This window comes from Scylla paramamosain, chromosome 10 (genome assembly GCF_035594125.1).
Source record: "Scylla paramamosain isolate STU-SP2022 chromosome 10, ASM3559412v1, whole genome shotgun sequence".
Classification (NCBI taxonomy): domain Eukaryota; kingdom Metazoa; phylum Arthropoda; class Malacostraca; order Decapoda; family Portunidae; genus Scylla; species Scylla paramamosain.
In genome coordinates, this window is record NC_087160.1 from 2125001 (window position 1) to 2143710 (window position 18710).

The 18710-nt window shown below is 41.7% G+C and overlaps 1 protein-coding gene and 1 non-coding gene across 4 annotated transcripts in view; both read right to left on the minus strand.

The window, feature by feature from the left end:
• The window catches only part of LOC135104058 (basic phospholipase A2 pseudexin A chain-like), a 91185-nt gene that overhangs the window by 14208 nt on the left and 58267 nt on the right, over nucleotides 1–18710 (minus strand). The gene's annotated exons all lie outside the window — the stretch shown is intronic.
• Nucleotides 9014–9085, minus strand: Trnaq-cug (transfer RNA glutamine (anticodon CUG)). The gene has a single exon. It is a non-coding gene; the product is annotated as a tRNA-Gln (tRNA).

The window sequence follows — 18710 nt, forward strand, 5'->3', positions numbered from 1 at the left end:
AAAAATAAGTACATAAAGTGGTAATAACTTCCTAAAGATCCTGCAGTGTAAAACAAACAAATACACCAAGAAAATGTGCTGAGAGAGAGAAAAAATGCCACGCTTGAGCACGCGAGACAAAAGAAAGTGACAGAGAACGTGATGGATGATGTGCTGGGTTTCATGACCACGCACATTTAAGTACCGTCTCTGCCACACATTTACTGTCTCTGCCACACTTCCCTTCTCCGCCATACACTTACCGTCTCTGCCACACACTATACATCTCTGCCACATACTTGCCGTCCCTCTCTGCCACACATTCAGTCTCTACCACATTTTTAGCACCGTCTCTTTTGCATATCTAAGTAACGTTTCTGCCACATTTTGTTGTCTCTGCCACACAATCACCGTGCCTACCTCACAGTTACCGTCTTTGCAACATGCCTAAGTACTGTCTCTATCGTATAACAAGTACAATCTCTTAGCGTCTGTACCACACAAACTAACTCTGCTTCACACACTACGTACGTAAATACACAATTAAAGATTACATCAGCAAAGACTAATATTTGTGTTTCACTTAAGTCACTTTACTTGTTACCTACTTCCTTCATTTGCTTCGTTTGCTTTTTTTTGTTTACTCGCTTCGTTCACAGCTCAGGTGCTAAACAGTCAAAATGTTAGCAAGAAAACGTGAATTTTTACGTCATACTTTAATACACGGGAACCTTAATTTCTGTATACTATTATTTATTCCGTCTTGGTGGTTGTACGAACTAAGGAAAAAAAAAAGGCAGGGTTTCTTGTATCTAGATTTTGATCATTAGTAAATTTCATAACTAAATTGGCCTCTGTTTCGGAAATACTCTTTTTTTTTACTTTTTTACTTTCTTTCCTTAGGGGAGCGGCAAATTAGCGTCTCTCTCTCTCTCTCTCTCTCTCTCTCTCTCTCTCTCTCTCTCTCTCTCTCTCTCTCTCTCTCTCTCTCTCTCATGCATAAAAAGACACGAAGAAGAGAAATAACCAATAAATCAATCAACACTGCATTACTTATCCATCTTTCCTTGTGTGTCTCATTCTTACCTCCCCACTCCTGTTCCCTCCTTTATCTGCCCTTCTATCTGTCTCCTAACCTTCCCATACTTCCCCGCAACACACTCCCTTGTACCTTTCCATGTGTTCCTTTGCATTCGTAACTATTTTCGTTTCCCTCTTACCTATCTCCTTATCTTTCCCCCTCCACCTCACCCACCCATGCTCACAACACATTCACTCGCAACACAAGGCACTCAGCAATACCTAGTCCACACCTTCACTTGACCACGGACCATTGCACTACTGCGTCACATCGGAACTGTCACCCACTCACCCCCGTCGCGCCGTCACATTACTGAACAAAAAAAATGTGAGCCTTGCACCAGATGTTATTGTTTGTCCGTGTTGGAAGTTAACTTTTTATTTTTTTATCGTAGACGAAAAATTGCTAGGTTTTATAATCTTTTCCCTTCTTCTTCTTCTTCTTCTTCTTCTTGATCTTGTTGTTGTTTGTTTGTTTGCTTGTTTGTTTATTTGTGTTGTTGTTGTTGTTGTTGTTCTTCTTCTTCTTCTTTTCTTCTTCTCTTCGTCCACCTCATCCTTTTCCTTTTTCTACTCCCTAGCTTTCCCCATTCTAGCTTCCTCCTCCTCCGCTTATTTCTCCTCCACCACCACCACCACTACCACCACCACCACCACCACAACAACAACAACAACAACAACAACAACAACAACAACAACAGCAGCAGCAACCTCCTCCTCCTCCTCCTCCTCCTCCTCCTCCTCCTGTTGCTCCTCGAAAAAACAGCAAGCAGAAGGAAACCGAGTGACGAAAGGAAAGGCAAGCTGGAACAATCACAACTCATTATAAAGAGTAATGGAGCGAAGCAAGACAGTAAAATCTCAGACAGTGAAATAATAATAGTGATTAGAACCAGTGTTGTTTTTTCTCTCCCTCCATGAAATGATTATGTGAATATTCCAAAGGTGAAATAAAAAAACAAAAAAGATGAAAAGTAAAATATAAAAAAAAAGGAGGTCATCTCTCTCTCTCTCTCTCTCTCTCTCTCTCTCTCTCTCTCTCTCTCTCTCTCTCTCTCTCTCTCTCTCTCTCTCTCTCTCTCTCTCTCTCTCTCATATATTCACAGGATGATCACGCTTGTTATTAGGAGACGGCGGCCTTGTGTGTGTGTGTGTGTGTGTGTGTGTGTGTGTGTGTGTGTGTGTGTGTGTGTGTGTGTGTGTGTGTGTGTGTGTGTGTGTGTGTGTCTGTGTGTGTGTGTGTGTAGCATGTATAAACCCGTACGTATCTTGAAAATCACACACACACACACACACACACACACACACACACACACACACACACACACACACACACACACACACACACACACACACACACACACACACACACACACACAGACACTGACACACGTAGACAAACAAAAGAGCAGTAAGGAGGAAAATAAATAAATAAAACACATTAACCACGCACCTCTCAGCGCATAATCCACACTCGACAATAACAAAACACAACATTTGCATCTGGTAATAGCAACGTATTCTTTTTAAGTGTTTCTCTCACCTTCTCTCCTCCCGCTCCCTTCTCCCTCTCTCCCCTCCGCCTCCTTCTGTCAAGGCAGTCCTGTCTACTGTTGTGTTTATTTCCCTTTGTTTGCGTGTTTGTCTAAGTGCCTGGCCTGCTTGTGTGTACGTGTGTGTGTGTGTGTGTGTATGTGTGTGTGTGTGTGTGTGTGTGTGTGTGTGTGTGTGTGTGTGTGTGTTTGTTTGTGTACGTGTGTGTGTGTGTGTGTGTGTGTGTGTGTTTGTGTACGTGTGTGTGTGTGTGTGTGTGTGTGTGTGTTTGTGTACGTGTGTGTGTGTGTGTGTGTGTGTGTGTGTGTGTGTGTGTGTGTGTGTGTGTGTGTTTGTGTACGTGTGTGTGTGTGTGTGTGTGGGGGGGAGGCTTGTTAAGTGTCAGGTATGAGCCGGTTCTATGTTTGTCTGTTTGTCTGTGTTTGTCTGTCTGTTGCTAGATTCGTTTGTTTGTTTCAGTCTGTATCTCTCTCTCTCTCTCTCTCTCTCTCTCTCTCTCTCTCTCTCTCTCTCTCTCTCTCTCTCTCTCTCTCTCTCTCTCTCTCTCTCTCTCTCTCTCTCTATCTATCTATCTATCTATCTATCTATCTATCTATCTGTCTATCTATATCTATCTATCTATCTATCTATCTGTCTATCTATATCTATCTATCTATCTATCTATCTATCTATCTATCTATCTATCTATCTATCTATCTATCTATATATATATATATATATATATATATATATATATATATATATATATATATATATATATATATATATATATATATATATATATATATATATATATATATATATATATATATATATATATATATATCTTACACACACACACACACACACACACACACACACACACACACACACACACACATCTCCCCCCTCACCCCTCTTAACCCCAATCAGCAGTCTGTGTAGAGAGGCTGACTGAACGGCTGGTTGATTGGCTGGGTTGGCTGGCTGGCTTGGTACGCGGCCTCCCGGCACTGTATTTCCATCTCAAGGTCTTCAAACTGGACGCGCATTGACCATAAACTGCGCCAGGTGGAAGAGGGACTTTCTCTCTCATCCCCTTAGTCAATACGCCCAAGTTTGCACGACTGGGGGGCGGGAGGAGGGAGTACTGTTGCTGCTGCGTCAGGCGGGTTCTCTGGTGAAGCTTAGATCACAATGAGTGCTTGTCATATTACGCTTTGGAAGGAGTAGGTTTCAGAGCGACTACTGTGATATTCCCACCTTCATACACTTACGAAATACGACTTAGAACAACTTTTACGTTCAGAAGGGAAGGCTGAAAGCGACTTGGAACGACTACCGTGATCTTACCAGCTTCTTACACGAACAACAAATGATCCAGATCGACTCGAAACGGATCAGTGACGACTTAGAAACGACTCACCGGGATCTTACCGCAAATTACGACAATTTACGACCACTTGGGACGACTTAAGGTGACCATTTGTGTTCTTGTCAACTTTTACACGTACTAAACAAGAAGTGCACGGGTCATAAGATGCGAATGAATTGATATGGATGACCTGGCCGGGTTGGAAGGTACGAAGGATGGTTGCAAGGATGGTTGGGCTTCAAGGTGAGTTATGGAGGAAATACGAGTGAGAGTAGCGAGTTATGAGAGGCAGCGCTGTGTGTGTGTGTGTGGGGGGGGAGGGAGGTGCAAGTGAAGGAATGAGGGACCTAATGGGAAAGACAGATTGAAATTGAAATGACTAAGGACTATATTCTGAAACACTTCTGCGCCGCATTTCCTCTACATTCAAAAGGCTTTAGATTAACTTACACCTGCTTTTAAGAGTATGCGGTTCTAATGACAGATTAACAAGATTTCTTTATTATTAACAGGATAAACACTCTTGAAAACTCGGGTAATCACCTTTATGGCCTTTGAATAGGGTCGTAGTGAAAGAGCAAAGCGTTTTTGAATACGGGCCTAAGGAAGACACGTGAATGAGGAAGGTTATGAGTAAAGGAATGAGGCACGTAAAAGAAGACTGGGATTGAGGAGAAGTAAAATTAAGTAACTCAGATGAACGACGAGGCTTATGAGTGAAGTATGATAACTATAAAAACACACGAATAAAGGTAAACAGTAAAACCTAGAGTGAATTACAGGTGAGAAAAGAGAAATCATTATTAAGAAAGAATGAATTAAGGCAAAAAAAAAAAAATACCGTACAGCAACAATAGAGAATATAAATGTACCATAACAATGAACAAGAAATCGAAATCAAACGACAAGACTTAAAGTGAACAATGAAGAGTGTTAGGGAATAGATGGAAAAAAAAAATGTCAAGAAACACACACACACACACACACACACACACACACACACACACACACACACACACACACACACACACACACACACACGCAGGAACAGCATAAGATATATATAGAAAACTCACCAAAACAGTGAAAGAAGATAGTTAAAACCAAACACCAAACACAAAAAACCTGCAGCCAAAGAAAAGCAGTTCATAAGGTACACAAACAGGTGACCCGAGCAATAAAGAAAGAAAAAAAAAAATAGAAAAAAAATAAAATAGAACAGTACAGACGTAAAAACGAAGCAAACCAGTTCTCAAGCTACACAAACTGATGACACAAGCAGTAAAAATCACACAAAAAAAAAAAAACGATAACCTGTAAAGAAAAAAATATAAAAAAAGGTAAAGTAGCACACAATATGCTCAGATGACACAAGCCAGGAAGAGGAGCGTGTGTGTTGCAGTAACAGGCGTGGTGACGAGGTAGCGGTGGCGGCAACAGATGGGAGTGCAGATACAGTACGAGTATAAAGATAGATAGGTATTTGATGTCGTGTTGAGACTGAACATCCGCGTGACCAAGCAACCGCAGCTACTCACTCCTACACGCGGCGACAAGGAAAGGGAAAGGAAGGATAGAGTGAAGGAAAAAATAAATAAATAAATGAATACCCGTCCTGTGATATTTGAGAAGGGGAAGAGTAAAAAAAAAAATTACCTTCATATGATATTTAAGAAGAAAACAGTGAGAAATATTAAACCCGTATAATATTTAAGAGGGGAAAAAGTTGAAAAGTACTCGTCCTATGATATTTAACAGGAAAATAGTAAAGAAAATATCTCCGTATGATATTCAAGACGAGGAGAAGAGCGAACAAACAAACACCCTCCTATGATATTCGACTTTCTAAACTGCAATATACATTTTTCTCCTGATGCTTAACTCTTTCACTACTTCTAACACATTCTTCCCTTCCTGTTAACATTAATATATTCCAGATCCGCAGTATTTTAAATAATGTTGTAGCTATAAAACAAACAACATTTATCCTTTTACATCCTTTTTTTCTTTTTCATTACGATAAGGACTTTCTTTACAATGCTGAAAGTTTAAATATCAACAGATGCACTAAACACGGAAAAGATTAACAAAACGGTACAGTTACAGGTGAAGGAATAAAGAACCTGAGGGAAGACTGTGGGAATGTGAAGTTTAAAGTACATACAGTCTCACGCATACGAAGCAAACACGGATATGACCAATGTAGTAACGAAAGTCACAGTGTCATTCCACAACAAAGGCTCGCGGTGTAACAATAAAACCATCAAGGATCAAGGGTGGAAGTGAGACATTAGAGATTCATCAGAGGAGGAAGGAAACGATGAGAGTTAATAATGTAACAGAAAACATTTGTATTCCTAATCACTCCTCTCACTATAACTGTCTTCAAGGACCAGATAGATGATTAGTCAGGTTCTTAAGTGTGCTGTTGTTTTTTTCCCCTTGAACGGTGCTGAAACCTTGTTATTTATTTATATATTCATCTATTTATGAACGAACAAATAAATAAAGGGGTGGAGTAAGACAGGAAGGAAAGAATATACAAACAGTGATTGAAATAATGGAGGAATGAAGAAAGAGAAGCAGGAAAGAAAAAAGAAAAGTATAAGAGTAGAATACGAGAGAAATGGAAAGAGAAGAGAACAGAAAATGAAGGGAAGGTGACAAGAAAGAGCAAAAACGTGGGAAACGAGAAAGGAAAAAAAAAAAAAAAGGGAATAGTATAAGTAGGATGAAAAAAAATTCATCGTGGAAAAAGTAAGGAAAGAAGTGAGAAAGAAAAGGAAGTGATGAAGTTTGACAAGAGGAGAAACATAGAAAAAAAGGGAGAGAGAGAAAAAAAAGCAAAGAAGAAATAAGATAGGATAAGAGGAAACAGTTAAGAAATGCCGCAGAAGAAAGGAAAGAGAAGAAGAAGCGATGAAATGACTTAATAAGGTAGAAAAAGAAAGGAAATTGCGTAGAAGCGAGAGAACGAGAGAGAAAAAGAATGACACGAAGTAAAAAGAAAACGAACTAGCGTAGAAAACAAAGCAGTAGGGGGGAAGAAGAGAGGGAAAAGAAAGGAATGCACTAAAGTAAAAACAAAAAGAAAACCTGCGCAGAAAACATTAAGAAGGAAGAAGAAGAAGAGAAAAACAGAGAGAGAAAAACAGAAAGGGACGTAGCAAGGCAGGACAGGTGGGAGTGAAGGAGCAAGAACATTAAGAGGAGGGTTCAGGACAAAGGATGGACAAGGAGAAGGGAGCGAGGAGTGAAAGGAAATGGACCTTGAAGACCAGACTAATCTTTGAGTGGACGTGGCAGGATAAGGGGCCGGCAAAAGAGAGAGAGTGAGAGAGGGAGAGTGAGAGGGAAGACGGGAGGGAGGTGCCGCTGGGAGGAAGGAGATGACTGCAGGAGACTTAGGAGTTAATGAGACGTAATGAGAAGTTGATTGTGGAGGAGGAGAAGGAGGAGGAGGAGGGAGATGAAGAAAAGTAGCAGGAAAACTAGAAAAAAAAAAAAAGGTAAGACTAGATAAGAAAAAAACATAACTACTTAGAATCTGTGTCATATCTCACACTTAACATGAACAGCTGCACATTACGAAACACGAATATATTAGACACACACACACACACACACACACACACACAGAGCAGTAGGACGGTGGGCTGGACTGAGCTGGAGGAAGAGAAACATAAAAAAAAAAAGACAGAGAAAGAGAAAGAGAAAGATTAGAGCCATAACAATTTCTCAACTACTTACGCCACTTTGCTGCGTCATTATGGCCTAAGAGTGTAAAAGTTGGCTTGGTTTGAAGCGAGTGGCGGGTGCCTGACGAGTGAAGGTCTGACCAGCACCTCGCCAGCACCTCACCGACGCATTATCAACACCCCAGCAACGCCCACAACACCGCGCCAGTAAGATGTAACGAGATGCCATTAATATTAAGGCCTGACGTAAGAGGTGATGGTGATGGTGATGGTGGTGAGGGTGGCAATGAGTGCGTGAGTAACTGGATGCGTTACTGAGTGGGTGAGTGAGTGGGTGAATGCGTAATTTTAGTGGGTAATCGAGAGAGAGAGAGAGAGAGAGAGAGAGAGAGAGAGAGAGAGAGAGAGAGAGAGAGAGAGAGAGAGAGAGAGAGAGAGAGAGAAAGATTCATCCATCCATCTAACCAACCAGCTATATATCCATCCATCCAACCAGCCACTTACACACCCCACCCAGCTAGCCAGCCACAGAAACACACACGAACACAAACACAAACAGGACACAGCAGATGAAAACAAGCAAAGCAAGGAACAAAGCAGACAGAAAGTGTACGAGCCCAGGAGAGCAAGATGAACCAACCAGACTAATTTTAGCAAGTGATCGGTGAGTGAGAGGACAGAAAGAGCAGAGAGTAATCAGGGACAAGACGAGAAAGAAGTAGGAGAATAATAAAGACGATTAAACCTGTCTGCAATACGAACGTGGGGACGGAAGGAAGCGAACTAAATGAAGGAAAAATATAAAAAAGTACAGGAAGGAGAGGTACAGAGGGCAAATGAAGGAGCCAGGTAGACCAGACAGGTGAGAAAAGTGTGTGTGTGTGTGTGTGTGTGCGTGTGTGCAGGGACTGAATGGAGCCCGCAGAGGAAGGAGGGTGAGCGAGGCAGGTTGAATGAGATATGAGACTGAGATAAACAAGTGAAACACGAAGGTGAGGCAGACTGAATGAGTTACTGGAGGAACTTTTGGCGAGGCAGTGACGGTGATGTGGGGGGAGAAAGATGTGTGTGTGTGTGTGTGTGTGTGTGTGTGTGTGTGTGTGTGAGAGAGAGAGAGAGAGAGGAGAGAGAGAGAGAGAGAGAGAGAGAGAGAGAGAGAGAGAGAGAGAGAGAGAGAGAAGGGGAGGATGGGGGGCAGACAAACGAACAGAGAGAGACACATTAATAAAAGACACTCAAATAAAAAATTCTTCAGTCACAGATCTCATATAGTCACCAAAAATCAATATATACAACAATTAATGAACAAATAAAAAAAGCAAATAAAAATAAAATAATCCGACAAACAAGGTCCCACCGAGACTCGAACTCGGATTGTTGGATTCAGAGTCCAAAGTGCTAACCATTACACCATGGGACCACGATGACTTCATGAACGGGGCGCATATTTTGGATCGCGTCACTCACCACAGGAGGCACAATAATACAATATATCATGATACTGCCGCCACGACGCACACCGCCCAGCGCCCGCCGTGATGGTGACGCAGTGGTGACGCACGCGCGCAAAAGAGAGAGAGAGAGAGAGAGAGAGAGAGAGAGAGAGAGAGAGAGAGAGAGAGAGAGAGTTAACATTTGATACTTATTAGCTTATTAAGAAATATTCACTAAAGTAATTAATAATACTGTAGCCCAAATTCAGATAGATATATAAACACAGACAGACAGACAGACAGATAGACGGACACACAAACGAACAGAAAGACAGACAAACAGACAGACAGACAAACAGACGGACAGAGAAACAGAGATAGCATTCTCAAACATTTCACCGTCCATTTCAACAAATTTCCACAAAGTATTGAAAACTATTGACATTTACAGAAATTCCCACAACTTAAGCGACAGATAAGCAAGAATTTTAGAGCACCAATGACAAACACCCATGAAAACCAGGCCAGCAATGCCCATACTTTTCAAAACAATCCTGAGAGCCAGCAAAGGGATTAAAGACACTGAGTTGCGTGAAGGAGCGAGTGAGGAAAGGAGACAGAGCCGCAAACCTATGTACCAAATCCTAAAGCACTATTGCGCCGCATCTCCATTACGTTGAAAAGGCTCTAGTTGAAGTGACAAGTGTTTCTGAGAATATTTTTACAGTTCTAGTGACAAATTAACAAAAAATCTACATTATTAACAGGAAAAACAGTCTTGAGAACCGGCCTAATCATCTCTGTGGCCTTGGAAAGCAACAGTAGTGAAAGAGCAAGGCGTTTCAAAATACGAGCTTATGCTGTACTGCTTCTGAGAGACTGAAGTGTTGGAAGGAGGTCACTGTAGTACTGAACACCTGAGAGCAGAGGACACCATCGTTATGTAAGAGTGGCACCCACCTAACTAGCTAGACTGTGTGTGTGTGTGTGTGTGTGTGTGTGTGTGAGTGGTTGTGTGGTGCTTCCTATGCCCAAGACACGTGTCCCATGTCCCCCTGTACATGATGATGATAAGAATGGTGATATTAAAAGTAGTGGTGGTGGTGGTGGTGGTGGTGGTGGTGGTGGTGGTGGTGGTGGTGGTAGTAGTAGTAGTAGTAGTAGTAGTAGTAGTAGTAGTAGTAGTAGTAGTAGTAGTAGTAGTAGTTGTTGTTGTTGTTGTTGTTGTTGTTGTTGTTGTTGTTGTTGTTGTTGTTGTTGTTGTTGTTGTATCTTCTCTTATTAACTCTCATGGTGTTTTCTTTCATTTTGTCTATCTATGTCTATTTACCTATCTATCTATCTATCTATCTATCTATCTATTTATCTGTCTGTCTTTCTTTCTATCTATCTATCTATTCATCTATCTATCTTTCCATCCACTGATCTATCCATCTACCTATCTCTTTATCTATCTATCTGTCGTTCTTTCTTTTTCTACCTATTCTTTTTTACCTTTATGTGTGAAATACGTAGGTTGGTCAAGGGCACAAAAAGAACAAAAAATAGCACTCAGTTGACGCTTCTAAAAACAATGCCCTCCTAATACTGGGTTTCATTATTGACACAAATGTTAAACACGTATTTTTTTTCCTTCTTTTTCTTTTCTTTTTTCTTTTCTTTTCTTTTTTTTTCTTTTTTGTTACTCCGAGATCAAGTTGACCATATTTTTTTTTTCCTCTTTTGTGGTCATCTTTTTTTTTAAGAGCGGCGTATTGAGTGGGCTTGTTCATAATCTTGTTCTCGTTTTCTTTTTTTTTTTGCACACCTGACAATATTCCTAAACATATAATGAAATCATAATGACAGCCATTCGTCTTTTTCCAGTCCTAGAGAGAGAGAGAGAGAGAGAGAGAAAGAGAGAGAAACAAAGAGAAACAAAGAGAAACAGAGAAAAAAAAGAGAAAAAACAGACAAACAAAGAAAAAGAGACAAACATAAAGAAAACACAGAAACACAGACAAATGAACAGAAGCACAGACACTTGCCCAGCACATTTACCTAGCCACACCATTGCCAACCCAAACAGTATTCCAGTAAACAGCAGAGGTAATGGTGAGGTCAAGACTGGGTCGTGAACACAAGCCACGCGCAATTTCAAGGTGAACGAGGGACACAGGAGAGCCACAAGTACCAGAAGGAGGCAGAAAGACCCAGTAGGAGCCCCGCGGTGCCTGAAGGTCGAGGGAGGGGCCGCGCGGGTCATGGTGTGGGAGGCAGTGTCAGGGGCGACTAGCCGAGGTGAAAGTGGCACTATTGGGGCAGCGTGGCACATGACCAGCTCTGGCAGCGAGGAGGGCCAGGAGAGAGAGGGAGAGGAAGAGACAAGGAGGGAGAAAGGGAAGAGGAAGAGTAGGTGTAAGAAGGACGGGGGAGGAAGAGGGAATAAGTTTGTGTGTTTAAAGGTAGGAAGAAAGAGGAAAGAGGTAGAAAAGAAAGAGAAAATGTGGGTTTAGAAGTAAGATAGAAGGAAGGAAGACGATTGTGTGTTTCAAGGAGAGAGAGAGAGAGAGAGAGAGAGAGAGAGAGAGAGAGAGAGAGAGAGAGAGAGAGAGAGAGAGAGAGAGAGAGAGAGAGAGAGAGAGAGAGAGAGAGAGAGAGAGAGAGAGAGAGAAGAGAAGAAGAGAAGAAGAGAAGGAAGAGGAAGAGTATGTGTGAGAAGTAAAGAAGAAGAATGAGGAGGAGGAAGAATGCGTATATTGAAGGGAGATTTATAAATATAGCAAGGATAGAAGAGATGATGCTTGCTGTGTGTGAGTGTCTGTGTGATGAGAAAGAAAGAGAGAAGAGGAGAGAGAGAGAAAATAAAAAAAGGATGGCAGCAGGAGAGTAGGTTAAAGAGTAAGACAGGGAAAGGAAGTGAAGCAGTAGAGAGTGAGAGAAGTGTGGGATGAGGATAAAGGAGAAAGAGAGAGAAGCAAAGTAAAAAGGCAAGAGTATGGTTGTGAGGGAGGATCAGGTAAGGAAAGAGAGCGGTGGTGCTGAGAGAGGTGTGGTGGGAGTCTTAGAAGGCAAGAAGGTAAAGAGCAAGTAAGTAGAAGCGAGAGGCGGAGGGAGAGGAGTAAGTGAGAGTAATGGTGGTGATTTACAAATAAACTGAAGTAATGAGGCCAGTAGGTTGGTGGCTGAAATAAAGGTACAAGAAAAAAATCATGAATACTGATGGTGATGATGCAACTGTGAGGTGTGTCTGGACTGTTTTGCGACTCATCAGGTTAAAAAAAGAAAAGATAGATGAACAAAAGTATAATGAAAATAATATTGATACTACTGATGATGATGATGATGATGGGTTACTTTTACGTGTGTGTGTGTGTGTGTGTGTGTGTGTGTGTGTGTGTGTGTGTGTGTGTGTGTGTGTGTGTGTGTGTGTGTGTGTGTGTGTGTGTGTGTGTGTTTGTGTGTGTGTAGTGTGGCGTGAATGTCCTTGATGTTGATAATGATGAGTAAAGTAAAGGTTACATCATTTTTTTTCTTTTTTTCACATCCTCACTGCATTTACCTGACGTACCGTGTTTAGGTTGAGGTAACAAGACTTGACTCATCCCTCCCACACTACCTTTTCTTTCTACACCACCTGCCTGCCTCTCCTTGCCTCTCCCTGCTTGTTTGCTTGTCTCTCTTCCTGCCTCTCCTCCTCTCTCTACTCCGTCTGCCTCTATCATTCGTTTCTCAGTCTCTCCGTTCCTCCTTTTCCTCCATTTTTCTTGTTTGCTTGTCTGTCTTTGTTTGTTTGCCTTCCTCATCTGCCTCTCTCCCTTCCTCCCTCTCCTTCTCCCTCACTGTAACAATAACAACACCATCTGTCACTGCTTCCATTCACAGAACATCACCATCACCTGCTTGTCTTTACCGCAACACCACACAACACAGCACAACACAACACATCACCTGCTTCCTGCTCTTGATGCCATCGTCATTGTCATCACCACCTTTGTCATCATCATTATAATCATCATGTTTACATACACAGGTACGTACATTCATACATACATTAATCAGTATTCGCCTCTTTCATCACCTGTATTCATGTTATTCATCACCACAAGTGTCTAACTTAATTTTTCTTTACGAATGACGTTGTAGATACACGCAAGTCAGGAAATGCATACAAATGAAATGATAAAGAATTGTTAAGCCATCCATAGTGTTTAGTTCTTAAGGTTGACAGCTGAGAGAGAGAGAGAGAGAGAGAGAATCATAATCATAATCCTGTTTTAAAAGTTTAGCAGAGAGGAAGATTTAAAACAAACAGTGAAGAAATAAATATTGCTAAACTTTTACTATATCCATTCGACTTTCATTTATATTGCTCCTCGCCAACCAACCAGCCGACCAGTCAGTCAGGAGCTTTATTGGGAAGCGCTGGGAGGGATTAGGTAGGACAGGCTCCCTTCTAAACAAGTTCTCAGCCTCGTTAGAAATTATGAAGCTTGGCCTGTCGCGAGTGATTAGTTCAAGGGAGGAAGGTGGGGAAGAAAGACAGCCAGCCAGCCAGTCAACCAGCCAGCCAGTTAGCCAGCCAGCCAGCGAGCCAGTCAGCCTATCTACCTACTCATCTATCTATTTATTTATCTTCTCATCCATCCATCTATCTATCTATCTCTTTATCAAAACCAAAATATAACAAAATAATATAACAATGATAACGATAACTAGAAGGTCGTTACGTAGTCCGGTTTTCAAATGTTTTCCCTGCGTCACACCCTCCTGTCACACCTTCCCGTCACACCCTTCCCGTCACACCCTTCCCGTCCCCCTCCATGATTTTGGTCTCAGATGAGCATTATAAGATCCACTGACTTCTAATTTATAACGTGGCAGCTTCCTATAGCAATGGGAGTAGTAGTAGTAGTAGTAGTAGTAGTAGTAGTATTGGTCGTGATAGTGTTTAGGTAGTACTCTCTCTCTCTCTCTCTCTCTCTCTCTCTCTCTCTCTCTCTCTCTCTCTCTCTCTCTCTCTCTCTCTCTCTCTCTCTCTCTCTCTCTCTCTCGTCCATCATATCATCATCTTCCCAATAATAGTGATCATTTCTTCACTAGTTTCACCATCACGCTAAGGTCAAGAAGTGTGTGTGTGTGTGTGTGTGTGTGTGTGTGTGTGTGTGTGTGTGTGTGTGTGTGTGTGTGTGTGTGTGTGTGTGTGTGTGTGTGTGTGTGTGTGTGTGTGTGTGTGTGATATAAATGCTGATCACACACACACACACACACACACACACACACACACACACACACACACACACACACACACACACACACAGACACACACATACACACACACACACACACACATACACACACACACAAGAGAAAGAAAAAATATGCTAAATTGATCGTGATAATATCAGTTCTCTCTCTCTGTCTCTCTCTCTCTCTCTCTCTCTCTCTCTCTCTCTCTCTCTCTCTCTCTCTCTCTCTCTCTCTCTCTCTCTCTCTCTCTCTCTCTCTCTCTCTATCTATCTATCTATCTATCTATCTATCTATCTGTCTATCTAGTTGCTGTGCGTGTCTGTGAGTGCATGACGGAGCTGCAATGCGGGGCTGGAGGACTGGGTCAGTGGGAGCCGCGTGAAGACAAGAATGCGATGTGAGCCAGGCCGCTTGGGGGACGCGTGAGGAAACTGGTAATGTTGGGGAAAGGCATGTGGGTCAAGACGGCCACGGGGGGAATAAGGAAACAGAGAACGCTGGGGAAATGAATGTTGCTGGGAAACGAGGATTGCTGGGGAACAGAGAGAAATAGAGAACGTTTGGGGAGGAGAATGTCGAGAATACAACGGAAAATAGAGGATGATGAGGGAAATAGAACGCTGGGAAATACGAGTACACCCCGAGAGACACAGAGAACAATAAAAGAGATAGAGAATGTTTGGAAAGTAAATATAGACGTGAGGAAAACAGAATGCTGGAGGAAAACAAAGGACACTTAAGATAAACAGAGAACGCTGAAAGGAAACAGAAAACTCATGAGAAAACAACAGAAAACGCCGAGGGAAATAGCAAACACGGGAGGGAGGAACAGAGATCGCTAATGAAAATGTGTCACTGGAAACATATCACTGGAAAATCGACCACTGGAAACAATGAGAATAATGGACCAACAGAGGATCCTGACGAGCCAAATAACGCAGGAAAAGATTTGAAAACAAGGAGCGGAGAAAAAAAAAACAGAAACCGCGAGTGAAAATAGAGAACAATGAACTTAGGAACAACTATGAGCCACTAGAGAACGCTAGAGAAAAACAATAGCGAAAAAGAAAACAAAGAACTCAGAGATAAGTAAGAGGAGTCAGAGAACGCTGAGATAAAACGGATACCACTTATGGAAATTGAGAGAAATTAACTTAAGAGGCAATTACTGGGAACAAAAGAACGCTGGTGAAGAAAATAATAAAGGATAAAGCTGGAAGTAAAGAAGAATTATTGACAACACAGGGAAATATTTTCATGGGAAGAGAGGAAAAATTCAAGGGCAGGCAGGAAAATGAGACTCCCAATCAGATAAAGGAAAACTGAGGAAACAGGAAATTTAGGTCCGTTATGTTCTTATGTTAAGTGCACGGGTTCGAATCCAGCCAGGGTAGGAAGGGCATCCACTCGCGGTAACGGTTCCCTAATGCCAAAATCAAGGTCCTTTCCCTTCATAACAAGCTGCTAAGATCATGATCACTGGGAGAGGAACGCTTGATAAATTGACAGTGAAAATAAACAGGACATTACATCCTTGACTTAGTTCTATATGTGAAAAATACAAATAGGTAAATACAAATAAATTCTCTCTCTCTCTCTCTCTCTCTCTCTCTCTCTCTCTCTCTCTCTCTCTCTCTAGTGGCGGTAAAACTATCAGGCAAAATTAAAAGGCTGTAGAGATGCCGTCATGTACCGTGGTGATGTAGAAAGGAAAGGCCGTCACAGTAACCTTCCATACTCCGTTTTCTTCCTCCTTATTAAGTTAACAGTACATTTCAAGGCGAAAGTGACAAACCAAGCCCCGTGTTGTTAAACGTTCCGGCCTCACGTAACTGTTTGCAAAGGCCACAAAGATGATTAGTGCGGTGAGAGCGGCAGATGACTGGAATGGACGCAGTAATCAGGTAATCATGTTGTTAGTGTCGAGCCAATGAGGAATTTTAGGATGAGACAACATAATGGGATGATTGGTGAACGTCCGTACGTATGGAGATTTTTGTACAGGTGCTGCCACGTGCAGGCCAATTGGTCTCTTGTGTTTTTTTCTTACGTTATGTTATTAAGTCTTATACCAATAAAACGGCAGCAGCAACAACAACAATAACAATTACTAGTAATGATAATAACAATAATAATAATAATGATGATGATAATAATAATAATAATAATAATAATAATAATAATAATAATAATAATAATAATAATAGAAATAATAATGAAAATAATAATAATGATAATAATAATAATAATAATAATAATAAGAAGAAGAAGAAGAAGAAGAAGAAGAAGAAGAATGATAATAATTATAATAATAATAATAGTGATGATGATAATTATAATAATAATAATAATAAGAAGAAGAAGAAGAAGAAGAAGAAGAGGAATACAACTATACAAGAACACTGATACATTTATAACACTGATAACACAATCAACACATAACATCACTTAATTCTAGACTTTTTTTTTTCTTATTTTCACACATATTAACAAATTGACAACACACACTTCAAAGTCACACAACAAGAAACACGTCAACATTTCAGCACAACAACATTAATACATTTATAACATTAATAACATAATGAACATATAACATATTTTTTTTTTTTACTTTTAGTTTTACACATTTATACACTGACATATAACATATAACTTTTTTTTTTCTTACATTTAGTTTTAAACATTTATACACTGACCTTCCTTACCCACACTTCCTTCCCTTACGAGCACCGGGGCGTAGGAGTGTTTGCCAGCCAGCTCCATCTAGTGACTCTCCTCTCAATTCTTTCTCTTCATCATCCATTGCCAAATCCTCTTCCCCACCCAGACTCTCTTCTTCTCTCCCTGCACTTCATCTTCTTTCTCCTGGCGGCTGTTCTTCGCCTGCTCCACCTCGCCAACCTCGTCCCGCTCTCCACTGCAAGCAAACTGCTTCTTCCAAACCACACCCACGATGACCGGGCCGGTGAAGCTCGAGCAGCGTGGTGTGGCTGAGCCACTGCAAGTTGTTTTTACTCCAATATTCACGGAAGCCACGTGACTCTTCCCGCATTCCATCTCATCCCCTTCAGTCTTGTCCCCGCTACACAAAAACTGCTTCTTCCACACCACGCCCACGATGACCGGGCCGGTGAAGCCCGGGCAGCGGGGCGTGGTGGCGATGAAGTTGCAGTTCACATTGCTCTCCTTGCATTCTACTTCATCCCCTTCATTCTTGTCCCCGCTACACAGGAACTTCTTCTTCCACACCACGCCCACAATGACCGGGCCGGTGAAGCCAGGGCACCGCGGGGTGGTGGCGATGAAGCTCTGTGCCTTGACATGGCTCACCTCCTCGTGCTCCCTTTCCCGGGCAAACACTCCTGCCGCCGCGGTCTTTGCGCCGCTAGGTTCCCGCCGCTTGCGAAGCCGGTGGCACATCTTGGAGAAGAATCGTCGCTGGCTTTTCTTATCAACAGTGTCAGTCATGCTGTTTGGCTCTGTTTTGGCTGCTAAACCACTGGGAGTTTTGTTGATGCCCTTGTAGACAAATTGTTCCTGGGATCCAGGAGTGACAGAAGTCATAAAGAACAAGGTGCTGCCAGAACACCGGTGCTCTTAAAACAAATTTTCATTTTTTCATTTATGACAAATTCCGTCTTGCCAACAACTCCAAGCTCACTCTCAAAAACTGCATTTACATCTGCACTACATAGAACTCCCATATAATCCTCACTACCCTCTACTAGATTACAGCCTCCTGGAAGTAAAGATCACTACGCTTGAGGAAACAGATCGTAGCTACATGACTTTTCAAGGGAAATATTGGGTTTACATCACTACAGCGCCTCGTGCAAGACTTTCGTGGGGACAGTTCACGCTTTAGGAATAGTCTTTGCATTATTTTATCCTTTTATGCAAGACACGCCAAACCAGCTTGGCATCCTCCATCTAACACGTACAGGCGTATACTTGAACGTGTTGTTCTTTCACTGGAATTTTCAGAGGCCGCAGAGGTGATTCATTGAGTTTTCATGGGTGTTTCCTCCCATTTATGATGCAAACTTGTTACATGATTGTACCATATGTATTGCTGCTTCTACTGCTACTACTACTACTACTACTACTACTACTACAGAAATTACTACAACAACAACAACAACAAGAACAACGACGACGACGACGACGACGACGACGACGACTACTACTACTACTACTACTACTACTACTACTACTACTACTATTACTACTACTACCACGCAAATACAAAAGGCACAATAACATCCACCAGAGCCTCTTGAAATTTTAAAAAATGAGACGACGAAATGTTTATGAATACAGAGATCATCGTCTTTTTTTTTCTTATTTATCTCCTCGCTTGCACACTTCACCCTTTTAAAG